Raw genomic sequence first — 14,829 nt, 5'->3', positions numbered from 1 at the left:
TTTGTATATGTGAAATGACATCATGGTAGACACGCAAAATGTAACATTTGGCACATCCATTATGCTTATTATTCGATCTTAAAGAAACAGCCAACATCATTTTATTATATCATTGTAATGATGGCAACAGAAATAATAGCTGAAATTTTAAATCTTTTATGATTTGTGTTTGGTACGTAATTCACATTCTGTTTTATGTTTTCATATTTATTAAATCCAGTGAATATATATTAGTTACTCGTCTGAATTTTATTTTCGAATCATAATCTAGATAATATAATTCTAAAAACAACTTTCTTTTTTTATGTTTTTAGTATATCCAAATTTTAAAGTATAAAATTATATTAAAAATGATAAAAAAAAAATAATAATAGATATATATTTCATGTTATAAACTCAATTATTTTTGTTAACTTTAAAATATGTAATATATTACCTGATATTATAAAATAATAATTACACAAAAAATTTAACAGAAAAAAAGTTAGAAATTAATTAGTAATGGTTTGTATTTAGTGAGTAGCTAAATATATTTTCAAACATATTTTTAAAAGTTGTTTAAATTGAAATTTAATTTCTTAATCTGGTATAAAACACACATCTGAAAATGAAATACAGCTTTGTTTTCTTTGAATCTCTTATTTTCAAAATTTTGTTTCCAAATTGCCTACCAAGCAGGTCTTTAAAAACTCTCTTTCTATCAAAATTACATGCAACTAACTATCGTATTAATTGATTGAGAAAGAATGGAAACGAATTTTTTTTTTTAACCCACGAAAATGTTCTTTTTTTTTTTTAATAATATGTGGATTAAAAAAATTTAACCTCAAATCTCAAAGTTAATAATACATATTCATGCGAGTTGAACTATATGTTGACACCAAAATTTTATTTTAATATCAATTAATTAGATTAGCTAGTAATGAAACTCAAACAGGGTAGCCTATATTTAATCTTCAAATAATATACTATTAAATAACACATTTATCTATATATTTGTGGACGACCAAATTAATTAAAAATTAATCTTTAATTCTTTATTTGGTTGGATGTTTTTGTGTCCTTACTGTCGTTTTGAGAGTGATTACATTGCTTGATTTTCAGCTGTAATTTGAACTGATTTGGCTGTTTGTTTTAAAAAACAAAAATCGAAACTATTTTTGGTTTTCTGTTTTTTGAAAATTAAAAATAAAAAACATGTTTGCTAAAATTAAAATAAAATTAAGTTATTTTTACCATAATTTTCTATCTAATATGCATAGTTATAAAATTAATTTTTTTTTATTTTTTTTAAAAATCCACATTGATAAACCATTATCAATATAAACGCAGGGATTAATAACAAATGAAATGAAGAAAGATAAACAAAAATAAATATATTGTCAAAATATAAGAAAACAATAATAATAGTTGTAATTTATTAATATCCTTTGTGAAAAAAGCATATCTTTCCATTAATATTGAGTCATTTAAAAAAAAAAAAAATCTTATAAAAAGTTCGAATTTTGAATTTTTTAAAAATCAAGGTATACTTATTAAAATGAAAAATGAGAACTAAATAAATATATCAATGATTGGGAATTATTCCCACAACCTTGGGATGCGAGTAACCATCCTTGCTACCAGACTACAAACGAAAAACGATTTTCAAAAACGGTTTGTTTCTGTTTTTCATTTTCCTTTTAACAATTCAAAAGAAGAGTGACGACGAGAAGATTAATGGTAACCACCGAGGAGAAAATAATGGAGAGATAAAGAAAAGAAGAGTGAGAACTGAAAAGCTGAATACTGAACAGCAAAATAATAATAATAATAATAATAATGTCATGTCAATAAAAAATTATAAAATTTGTCTAGTTATTTAAAATTGGTCATCTTATTTTTGTTAAACTAAGTATTTACTTTAACTCAATAATCATTTAGAACTATTTTTCAAAACTTCGAGATTAAAAGGCATATTTTGAAAGTTCATAAATTAACTAGACATTTAGCTCAATCCTTATGAATTAAGAGGTATTTTGTCATATATTATTCTTTTCTTCAAAAAAATGATACTAGGTGAGAGTGAGAGAATAGTGGCTTATAGTAATTATTATCATCTTTCTTGATTTGTGATATGATATACAATGAGCATTCTTGATGGTGCAATTGTTCATTTCCATTCAAAATATCCATATAATTTCTATGGAGAAGTTGAACGTTTTGATTGAACTCTATGAATTGAGGTTTGTTGCACATAAGATTTGAGAATCAATTCTAGTGGAATATAATTGTAAACATTTATAAAGAAGATACTTATGCTAGAATAGACATTTATTATGTAAATATAGGATGTGTGTAACTGTGGTTTGTTTATTAGTTCCTTATTTTACGTAATATTTTTAAATCCTTTTGTATAAATATGAGATTAATACTAATGGAAAAGACATGAATTGTCTTACATCGTATCATACTAGGTTACCTTATTTTCTAGTTATTTTTCACTTTTTTTTCAGCCACGCCTCCCTGGTCTTCATGCTGACAGCTTGCCGGCGTCGATTTCTCCTGGTCTTGCATCCGAGCAACTGTCACGCCACCAGTTTCGCACATTCACTGTTGTTGCCCTGTCTTCTCTTGCGTTTGAGTCGAACGGTTGCATCCGAGCCGCTTGCCTCTAGATTCTTGGATCCAAAAAATCGGACCTGCTTGGTTCTGATCTTGCGTCCGAGCCGCCGCCAACTTCGATCCAGTCTTCCTCTACCGATCCTCCACCACGGGCCACAAATTCGATCCAACTCCATCTGATTTCCTCTGATATGGTCCAGCAACCCACTCGAGCTGCCACCAACAATCCATCACCAATCGTCTTTGTTCTGGTTCGATGCTTCACTTCGTCAACGATCTCGTGGTCGTGTGTGTAGTTCCTGATTACTCTGGCATTAGGATTTGTGGTCTGCCAAGTTGTGGGTTTTCTGTTGTTTATTGTGTTTATTTCTACTCGACATCTTATGTCTACTCTGCAGTGTTTTGTCCTAGTCTATAAACAGCCGCAATGACCGACTCCAAGCATCTGTTTCATCCTACTCTTGCAGTATCCAATATCAAAAACCATATTTCCATTATTCTGGAAATGGAGAATGTTCAGTATGCGACTTAGGCAAAGTTGTTTAAGATTCATGCGCACTTTCATTGGGTCCTTCATCACATTATTTCTCTAGCCAGAGACAAAGAGAATGTGCCCCAAATTGACAAGGAGAAGGGGCTTTGGTTGACTTTGGATGCTATCGTCCTTCAATGGATTTATGCAATGATCTCCTATGACTTGTTGCACACTGTTCTGGAACCTGATGCTACGGCAATGGAGGCTTAGAATAGGTTGCATGATATATTCTAAGATACCAAAAACTCTTGGGTGGTCACTCTTGAACAAGAGTTTTCTCATACCAACATGGAGGATTTTTCGAACGCCTCATTTATTGCCAGCGCCTCAAGAGTTTATCCGATCAGCTTAAGAATGTTGGCGCTCCAATAACGAATGATCGGCTTGTGTTGTAAATCATTGCCAATCTACTGAGGCCTACGATAGAGTTGCTATTCTTATTCGCCAAAGTGCTTCTCTCCCTTAGTTTTATCAAGCTCGGTCCATGCTCATTCTTGAGGAAGCAGGTTTTGCAAAGAAAGCAGTCGTTGGCACTGTTTCTCATGCTACCATGGTTATTCGAGAGTCCGAGGAGATTCCATCTCTTTCTGCCTCATGTCCTTCCAATCATGGGCAGAATACTGGGAAGAAAGGTGGACATAATCGCAATTGGGGGGAGAGAGGGACGATCTCGTGGTAATGGTCGGAACAATGGCAAAGGCAGTACTAGTGGCAATTGTAATAATCAAGTTGGAACAGACAGCCTTTAGGGACTCGTCCCCATTCTCAATGGATACCACCCTTAGAAACATGGTCGTGGCAACAGTGGGCCATCCCTCCATGTCCATACTCGTCCTCACAATGGGCTCAGTCTGTTCTGCCGCATTCACAGCCTCTACGGGTGTGTTGAGGTCTCGTCCACAATAGGCCTATACTGCTACTACTCCTCCTACATCCACTGATATTGAGCAAGTGATGCGCACTCTTGGCCTTAAACCTCCAGATGCGAACTGGTACATGGACACAGAAGACACCTCTCATATGACTTCCGCACTAGGTACTCTCACATCTTATTTTAATTTGAGCAATAATCGTAATATAATTGTTGGTAGTTGCTATTCCATTCTGGTTTATGGTTATGGGCAAACACATCTTCCCTCCCCTCTCCCTTCTTTGGCCTTGAAAAATGTTCTCCATGCCCCTTAACTTATTAAGAACTTAGTGTTAGTTCGTAAGTTTACTACTGATAACTAGGTCACGATTGAATTTGATCCTTTTGGGTTCTCCGTGAAGGATTTCGGACGGGAATTTGTCTAGTGAGGTGTAAGAGTCGCTGGACACTTTATCCGGTCACCACCACCGTCCATCCACCCCTTACATCATCTAGCTTTACAGCATTGGTATCCTCATTGTGTCATGAATGCTTGGGTCACTCTAGTGCTCCTGTTTTTTATTATCTTAGGAAAAATAAATTTATTGAGTGTTCTCATTCATCGTCTGTTTGTTCTTCTTGTCCTCTTAAAAAACATATTAAATTGCCATTTGAGTTTTCTACATCATGTATTGTTATGCTTTTTAACATTATTCATAGTGATTTATGGTCATCTCCTATGTTGAGTTCCTCTGGGCATCGTTATTATATGATTTTGCTGGATGATTACACTAAGTTTCTATGGACGTTTTCATTCTCTAAAAAATCTCAAGCTTTCTCCATTTTTTTGGAATTTCGGGCTCTTATCTGTACTAAATTTGAAAGGGAAATTAAAACATTTCAGTATGATAATGGATGGGAGTTTGATAATCACATGTTTTGGGATTTTTGCAAGGTTAATGGGTTGTATTTCCATCTCTCATGTCCTCACACCTCTCCTCAAAATGGCAAGGTTGAGCGTAAAATTCGTACTGTTAACAATATTGTCCGTACTTTATCAACTCATGTTTCTTTACCTCCTATATTTTGGCATTATGCCATGCAGATAGCCACGTATCTTTACAATATCCTTCCTAGAAAAATCTTAACCGACCAATCCCCTCTTCAAATTCTTTTTCGAAAAGACCCTTTTTATTTTCCCCTTGGGTTTTTGGGTATTTGTGCTTTCTTCTTTATTCGGCTCCTACCATAAACAGACTTCAGGCTCGTTTTACGCCTTGTGTGTTTTTGGAGTATTGATTGTTGGGATTGATGCCCAAAAGTCTCGTGTCCTGTAGTTTGTAAACAGTATATACGAACACATGTGATTGTTAATATATGATATTTACTTCACCTCTTGTTGTTTTGCTCATTTACTTGTTTTATTTGATTTACTACAAATCAATAAACATAAAATCTCTGGTTATCTGTATGTGACTCAAGCATGTATGTGGTGACATACAAGTGGATCATGTCTTGAGTTATAACCAAAATGGTTTGTTCTATATGGATATAAGAGGAAAACCTTATCCTGGTAATGCTACGGATGCGGCCCGCTTTATAGAATGGTCACAAATATTGTGACTTGCCACAGATGGTCTAATTCTGATCATTCGTGTTGGGGACATGCGAGTAGGGGCGTCCTATACAAAAAGTTTGTATAAGACTTGATCACGAAGTGTTAATGTCTCGTTATATAACACCATTCATGACAGAGACTTCACTTCACTAGGATGACCATAGGTAATATGACCTCAATCCTGAATGAGTTGGGAACTCCTGTCATTGAGGGCGGTTCTTTGATTTGTATGGGCGCGAGTGGCAAAGTCGCCGATTCAAACCTACCATTTTCGGGATACGTCTGATTTGGGAGCTGGAAACTAAACTACACAAGATGGAATTCACTCCTTCCCCGAGGCAGGGGTAAGTAGATAGATGGCTCCCTTAAGGGTTGATTTTTGGGCTTGAACGATGTGGCGCCACACACCTTCTCTTAGCCAGAGAGGTGTTCACACATAGTTGGATTATGTTGTATTGTTCATTAAAGGAATCAGTGGTACTTAAAGAGTGAGATGTAACTATATGGGCAAAATGGTAAATTGACCCAACTGTATTTACGAGCATCTGTGAAGGGTCATCGTACTCATGATTGGTTATATCCAATGGACACAAAAATATATCTGTGGTAATAAGAGTTCAGCTATTGGACTTTAGTGGAATCACTAACAGTTAACGGATAGTGAATCTCGTGGCTAAAGAGTTTAGTCAGCCTATTCACGTACCGTTGGAGTTTCGAGCCACAAGTTCATTAGGTCACCTGGGTAGCTGGGATAAAGTCGAGAATCAGTGTTTGTGTTAATTTGAAATGTTCAAATTGATAAAAGGAAGTTCAATTATATATGATATAATTGGCTAAATGTATGAGATACATTATTTTGGAGAAAATTAGATATAAATATGATTTATATCAAATAGAGGAAAAATGTTATAGTAGATATATGATATCAAATTATAGAATATAAATATAATATGATTATATTTATTAATTAAATTAATTGATTAATTATTTAATAATTAACCAATTAATTCACGTTTGAACATGGGAACATGGGGCCGCGAAGGTTAAGGTAACCGGCGGGTTAAAGTTTGAAAATCGTTTTCATTTTGAAGAATGAATTCAGTCGGGCTTTTGATATCCCACGCCCAAAAGAAATCGTGAAAAAGCGATCGCGAGAGCCTATATGATAGAATCTCATTCGTCTAAACGATCGTCTAGTTCACACGTTCTCTAAACGATTGTATACCACTTTCCTAAACGATCGTCCAGTTTTTCCTAAACGTGTAGTTCTACTATACGATAAGCATCTCCGCTATACGATAACAAAGTTCTTCTCACGCGTGCTTATCGTCTACACGAAGTCTTTTCCTCCGTCCTCTACCAAACTCACCAGAGCCCACTCTTTGAGTTTTTGACTCGAGGATACCCGAGTTTCCCTTGTGGTGGTGTTGTCCCCACGGCCTTGTTCGTGTACATTCAGATCGTGCAGTAACAGTCGACAGACTCGCTGGGTGCTAGTAGATCGGTGGGAGTTTTCCGCTGCTTTGGGTTCACATATACGAAGACCATCTTCCTCTAGTATGAACCCCTTTTCTCTATATTTTATTGTATTCTGAGCATGTCATTAATGAGTTACATATGCATAACTGTTAGTATGGAATGTATATCGTTTATGTTCCGGTTATTGTGAAAGAGCGATCTAAGCCTGCTCATGGAACTCTCGGTATGAGATCCTTCAATTGGTATCAGAGCCAGGTTTCTGATACTCCGATTTGATTTGTTGCAACGAAATAACGTTTACATTCATGGTGAGTGTATTTCTACATTGTTTTTAAGTGTTAATACTGTTATGGATGTGCCGGATTAATGAATGTTTTCAGGATGAATTGTCTCGCTTTGTTTAAATTCCTTTTACATTTGCGGTTGTATGTAAAAGCCCCTGTGTTTTTGGGCATATATAATCGTAATCGAGTCTATATTCAAAGTTTTTGAAGTCTTGAGTCATTCGTCGAAGTTCTGGGCAAAGGTTTTGAAGAAGAAGATGATCTAGGGTTGATCGCATCGTGCAAAAAGGTTCGCTGTCCATCGCATCATGAAAATAAAGAACTAAGCGATTGTGGTTGAACGCATAGGTTAAACGATGGGGTATGCAATCAAGCGTTGGTCATATCGGGAAAACGATCGGGCACGCGATCGCTAAGTATCATTTAATGCACGTGCTAGCTTCATCGCTTAGTAACTGACTAAACAATCGCTTAGCATCACAAGGTAAATCGTTTACCAAGTTGCACGCATCGGTTAAACGATCATACTCTTGGGTATCGTTTAAAGCGCGCTAGATGATCATTTAGGTCAACAAGCTTCATCGCTTAGTAACTGACTAAACGATCACTTAGTAATTCAAGGTAAATTGTTTACCTATCGTCGTGCTACAAGATCATATAGACGATCAGGCTTCGCAGCCTCGTCATCGTCTATACGATCATTTGCTAATGTTCTTATCATCTACTGAACGATCGTCTACCTGCTAAAGATTGCTACATGATGTAGACCTCCTAGTGGTTCAAGACCCAGTTCACCTGTGAACCGGTTTGCTTGATGAAAAATGTAATAGATAGGTTTTTTTCATTCCGGTTCTTATTGGGTTTAAAGGCTCATCCCGGTCTGTTAATCTATTTGTTTAATACATGTGATGTATGTCTTATATGTCATATGATATACACATATAGTAAATCCCATCTTAGGTTATGCATTGATCATGCATCATCTCTTTATTGTAATTGTTATAATTTAGAGAAACATGATTTTATTATGTAAGAGCATGCTCATACATCATTAATATAAGAGTTATATTTATGCATGCATATAAAGTATTGACATGCATCATCTTTATATTATAATTGTTATAGTATAAGGGTGACTGATAGCATGTTTGCTTGGTTATTACGTGTTATATAAAAGTTATATAGTAATGACCGGACATTGCATGAAGCAAGACACATAGGTTACTTTATAATTGTTATAAATGCCTCGTTATGCGCAATGTTTTTTTTTTAGTTGTTTCTATTTAAGAGTTAAAGAGAAATTAGAACTAAAAGAAATAAGAAAGACATGCATGTTCACTTAGGTTTAATTCATTTTTTAAAATGTTTAAAACTTGGATCATATAGACCTAAGATCACGGTTCTAATTTGATTAGCAACCCTAAGACTTTAATCTTTCAATCAATTTAATAGGATTAAATTGGCTAATGAAAGGTTAAATTGTAGCAAATCTATCTATAAGGGACCTTTTGTCTAAGGCGGGTTCTGTCTAGGCTGGGGTATTTAAGTTGACGGAAACGTAACACCCCTACCTGGAAACTTACCTAGAAAGGTGAATTAGATAGATTTGATGCATGGCTACAAGTTAAGGGTGGTCCATTAAAGTGTTTAAATGTGACTACTTTAACTTGTTTATATTTCATAAACAAACGTTGTTTATGAGCAGACTTTAAAAAGACCATTTAGACTAAAATCAATAGCCGGATTGTCTAGGTTAACGAATCCCTAGGTAGAACAATCAGTGGGAGGTACTTGAGGCATAAGATACTTTACTTAAATCTTTCACTTTTCTCTTTAAGTCCACACCGCGAGATCTATCCTCGGCCTCGCGGCACTTTTGGTGTGTCCCCCCAACGAATGGTATTTGGGTAGGTCAATATCAAGGTGGATGGAGAGAATGTTCATAATATGTGGGAGCGGGAAGTGCGACAACATATCCCTCGGTCTCCCTCATTAGGTTGAATAAAGTTACTGTGCATCGCCTCGAGGCACCCTGGGAGTGTCCCCCTAAAGGATGGCAGTTTTGTGTGTTTCTTTATTTGATCTTCTGTAAGAGGATAATGTAACTTAGTCTCTTGTCCTAATCTATCTTTTTCCTACAGTAAGCGCATTAGGGCGGGACTCTGGCATCGAAAACGAGGGGTTACACTTACATGGAATAGTTAAATGTTAACGATTCTGGACCGAAAAATGGTGGCTATTAGGTTTAGTTCCAAGAGTTGGTTCTGCCTAATGGTTGAGAATGTCTCATCCCAGTAAAGGGGTAACTGATCACCCCACCAGTGGCATTTGTCCTGACTCACTGGGGCATCATTGCAAAATAGAAGTCTATAACTTAGGGTACTTGAAACTGTTTTACAAAACTAATTGGTTTTAAAAGTGGTTTAGCAAAAAACTAATCAAGATTTGTTCATATTTTCAGCAACTTTTTCAAATGGCTACAGCCACCTTATCTTTGTTAAGTGCTGAAAAATTAACTGGCAACAATTTTTCAACATGGAAACACATGATCACGACGATCCTAATCATCGAGGATCTCATGTTTGCTCTCACGGAGGCTTGTCCTCCTATTCCAACTCCAAATGCCGCTCGAAATGTTCGGGAGGCATACGAGCGATGGATAAGGGCGAATGAGAAGGCCCGAGCCTATATCTTGGCAAGTCTTTCTGAAGTCTTTGCCAAGAAGCATGAGCCTATGGTCTCAGCCCATGAGATCATGGAGTCCCTACGGGAGATGTTTGGACAACCGTCTGAACAGCTTATGCATGAGGCTCTTAAATACATATTCAACTCCAAAATGTAAGAAGGCACCTCTGTTCGTGAACATGTGCTAAACATGATGGTCCACTTCAATATGGCGAAGTTGAATGGGTCTACCATTGATGAGGGCGGCCAGGTAAGCATAATCCTACATTCTTTGTCGGAGAGCTTCCTGCACTTTGTTAGTAATGTGATTCTTAACAAAGTGAAGTATAACCTTACAACTCTCCTCAACGAGTTGCAGATATACCAATCTTTACTGAAAAGTAAGGAGAGACAAAAGGGTGAGGCAAATGTTGCTTCATCCTCAAGGACGTTCCATAGAGGTTCGAACTCAGGAACGAAGTCTGCACCTTCTACTTCTAACTCTGCAAAGGGGGAGAAGAAGAAGGGTGGTAAGGGAAAAGGGAAGGCACCTATTAACCCACCGCATGTCGCCCTAAGGAGGCGTCCACCAGTTTCTAAGGGAATTCATTGCAATCAAGATGGACATTGGAAGAGGAACTGTCCTCAGTATCTAAAGGAGAAGAAAGCAGCCAAGGCTAAGGCTAAGGCGGATAAAGGTAAATATGATTTACTTGTGCTCGAAACTTGTTTAGTGGAGAATGATGATTCGGCCTAGATAATTGATTCAGGCGCCACTAACCATGTTTGTTCTTCTTTTTAGGGAATTAGATCTTGGTGACAGCTGAAGACTAGTGAGATGACGATGCGAATAGGCACCAGGCATGTCGTCTCAGTTGTGGCAGTAGGAGGGCTCCAGTTGACTTTACAGAATAGGTTTCTAAATTTAAATGATGTATATATTGTTCCTGAACTAAAAAGAAATCTTATTTTTGTAAAGTGCTTATTGCAATATAGATACACTGTTTCTTTCAATTTGAGTAAAGCGTTTATTCATAAAGATGGTGTTTTTATTTGCACAGCAAATCTGGAATCGAATTTATATGTGCCAAGACCGTTAGCCATCCCTTCATAATACTGAAATGTTCAGAACTTCCGTAACTCAATCAAAACGTCAACGAATTTCTCCAAAAAAAAAAATGCCCAACTTTGGCATCTATGTTTATGGCATATCAATCTCAATAGGATTGAGAGATTGGTGAAGAATGGACTTCTAAGTGAGTTAGAAGAAAATTCTTTACCTGTGTGTGAATCTTGCCTTGAGGGTAAGATGACTAAACGACCTTTTACTAGAAAAGGTTTTAGAGCCAAAGAGCCTTTTGAGTTAGTACATTCTGACCTTTGTGGTCCTATGAATGTGCGAGCTTGGGGTGGCTATGAGTATTTTATCAGTTTTACTGATGATTACTCCAGGTACGGGTATGTTTATCTTTCACAATGGATGTCTGAATCCTTTGAAAAGTTCAAAGAGTTCAAAGCTAAAGTTGAAAATGCATTGGATAGACAGATTAAAACACTTCGATTAGATTGAAGTGGAGAGTTTTTGGACTCTGCATTCCAAGACTATTTGATAGAACATGAAATCGTTTCCTAACTCTCAGTGTCGGGTACACCTCAGCAGAATGGTGCAGCATAGAGGAGAAATAGGACCTTGTTAGATATGGTTCGTTCGATGATGAGTTACACTTCCTTACCGGACTCGTTTTGGAGTTTCGCAATGGAGACTGTGGTGTACATACTCAACTGTGTTCCCTCCAAGAGTATTGCAAGAACACCTCTGGAGTGGGTGTAAATCTAGTTTACGTCATTTTCGCATTTGGGGTTGCCCTGCACATGTGCTTGAGGCTAATCCCAAGAAGTTGGAACCACGGTCGAGGTTATGTCTCATTGTAGGCTACCCCAAAGGTACACGAGGGGGTTATTTTTATGATCCGGCGGAAAATGGGGTGTTTGTTTCAATAAATGTTACTTTCCTGGAGGAAGATCATATAAAGAAGCACAGTCTACGAAGCAAAGTCGTGTTACGTGAGCTTTTCAATGAAACTACTGAAACTTCAACAAGAGTTGTTAAAGAGCCTGCTACATCAATAAGAGTTGTTGATGAGAGTTTATCCAGTAGGTCAGTTCCACCTCAAGAGTTAAGGGAACCTCGACGTAGTGGGAGGGTTGTGAACCCACCCGTTCGCTATCTGGTTTCACGGAAATCCTTGTTATGGTAGCAGATGGCGACATTGAGGATCCATTGTTTTATAAGAAGGCAATGAAGGATGTTGACCGAGATGAATGGGTCAAGGCCATGAATCTCGAGATGGAGTTGATGTACTTCAACTCAGTATGGGATCTTGTAGATCAGCCTAATGAGGTTCGCCCTATAGGTTGTAAATGGATCTACAAGCGCAAACGGGGTGCTGATGGGAAGGTACAGACCTTCAAGGCTCGATTTGTAGCAAAGGGTTATACCCAGGTAGAGGGAGTCAACTATGAGGAAACTTTCTCGCCTGTTGCCATGTTAAATTCGATTCGCATCCTCCTGTCCATTGCAACTTATTATAATTATGAGATCTAGCAAATGGACGTCAAGACAGCCTTTCTGAATGACAATCTTGAGGAGACAATTTATTTGGTGCAGCCCAAGGGATTCATAGCCCAAGGTCAAGAGCAAAAGATTTGCAAACTAAATCGGTTCATTTATGGACTGAAACAGGCGTCTCGATCTTGGAACATACGATTTGATGCTGCGATCAAGTCGTATGGCTTTGACCAAAACGTTGATGAATCTTGTGTCTACAAAAAGATCATTAACGCTTCAATAGTCTTCTTAATGTTGTATGTAGACGATATCCTACTCATTGGGAATGATGTAGGTCTACTGACTGCAGTTAAAAACTAACTAGTGACCCAATTCCAAATGAAAGATTTGGGAGAGGCTCAATTTATTCTAGGAATCCAGATCTTTCGGGATCGTAAGAACAAAGTGCTAGCACTCTCTCAGACATCGTATATTGACAAGATGTTGCTCAAATACTCGATGCAGGACTCCAAGAGGGGCCTACTACCGTTCAAGCATGGAGTCATTTTGTCTAAGGAAATGTGTCCTAAGACGCCTCAAGAGGTTGAGGAAATGAGATAGGTCCCATATGCGTCTGTCATTGGCAGTTTGATGTATGCGATGCTCTGTACTTGTCCAGACATCTGCTACGCTGTGGGCATAGTCAATAGTTATCAGTCCAACCAAGGCTAGGGTCACTGGGCCGCAGTGAAGAACATCCTCAAGTATCATCAGAGAACGAGGGACTACATGCCTATGTATGGTTCGAGGGATTTGATCCTTATAGAATACACGGATTCTAACTTTCAGACTGATAAGAACTCTCACAAGTCCACATCAGGGTCAATCTTCACTCTTAACGGAGGAGCTGTAGTGTGGCGAAACACTAAGCAGAAGTGCATCACCGACTCCACTATAGAGGCAGAGTACGTAGCGGCTTATGAAGCTGCTAAGGAAGTCATCTGGCTCAGGAAGTTCTTGACAGACCTAGAAGTTGTTCCAGATATGTCTAGGCCTATTACCCTTTATTGTGATAATAGTGGGACAGTGGCGAACTTCAAGGAGCCAAGGAATCACCAGCGTGGTAAACACATAGAGCGGAAGTATCATCTGATCCGCGATATAGTGCATCGAGGGGACATGATCGTCATGCAAATCGCTTCAAAGCACAATGTTGTTGACCGGTTTACGAAGGCTCTCACGGCTACAGTGTTTGAGGGTCACCTACGGAGCATGGGTCTACGGGATCGCCTGCGGCTGAACTAGGGCAAGTGGGAGATTTTATTGTACTGGGCTTTTATGTGTCCTAGTTTATTGTTTTGTACTAAGTTTTTGTACACCCCACTTCGCTTTAGAACAAGTGGGAGATTGTTAGGATTAATGCCCTAAAGTCTCGTGTTCTGTAGTTTGTAAATAGTATATACGAACACCTGTGAATGTTAATATATGATATTTACTTCACCTGTTGTTGTTTTGCTCATTTACTTATTTTATTTGCTTTACCACAAACCAATAAACATAAAATCTCTGGTTATCTGTACGTGACTCAAGCATGTATGTGGTGACATACAAGTAGATCATGTCTTGAATGATAACCAACATGGTATGTAGTATATGGATATATGAGGGAAACCTTATCCTAGTAATGCTACGGACGTGGCCCGCTTTGTGGAATGGTCACAAGTGTTGTGACTTGCCACAGATGGTCTAATCCTGATCATTCGTGTTGGGGACATGCGAGCGGGGGCATCCTCTACAAAGAGTTTGTATAAGATCTAACCACGAAGTGTTAATGTCTCGTTATATAATACTGTTCATGACAGAGACTTCACTTCACTAGGATGACCATAGGTAACATGACCTCAATCCTGAGTGAGTTGGGAACTCCTGCCATTGAGGGCGGTCCTTTGATTTGTATGGGCACGAGTGGCCAAGTCGCCGATTCAAACCTACCATTTTCGGGATACGTCTGATTTGGGAGCTGGAAACTAAACTACACAAGATGGAATTCACTCCTTCCCCAAGGCAGGAGTAAGTAGATAGATGGCTCGTATATTGCGTCCCACATAAATTTAGTCACCAAGTCTTTAACGGCTAATTTTTTGTCACCAATTTTTTGGCTCCATTGCCTGGGAGTTGGAAACTAATTATTTGTTGAGTTTTATGTCTCTACAGGAAACCTTTTTATCTTGGGATTATTGTAACTTG

Source organism: Benincasa hispida, chromosome 3 (genome assembly GCF_027475165.1).
Source record: "Benincasa hispida cultivar pf3 chromosome 3, pf3_genome.v1.1, whole genome shotgun sequence".
Lineage (NCBI taxonomy): Eukaryota > Viridiplantae > Streptophyta > Magnoliopsida > Cucurbitales > Cucurbitaceae > Benincasa > Benincasa hispida.
This window is presented reverse-complemented; position numbering follows the sequence as displayed.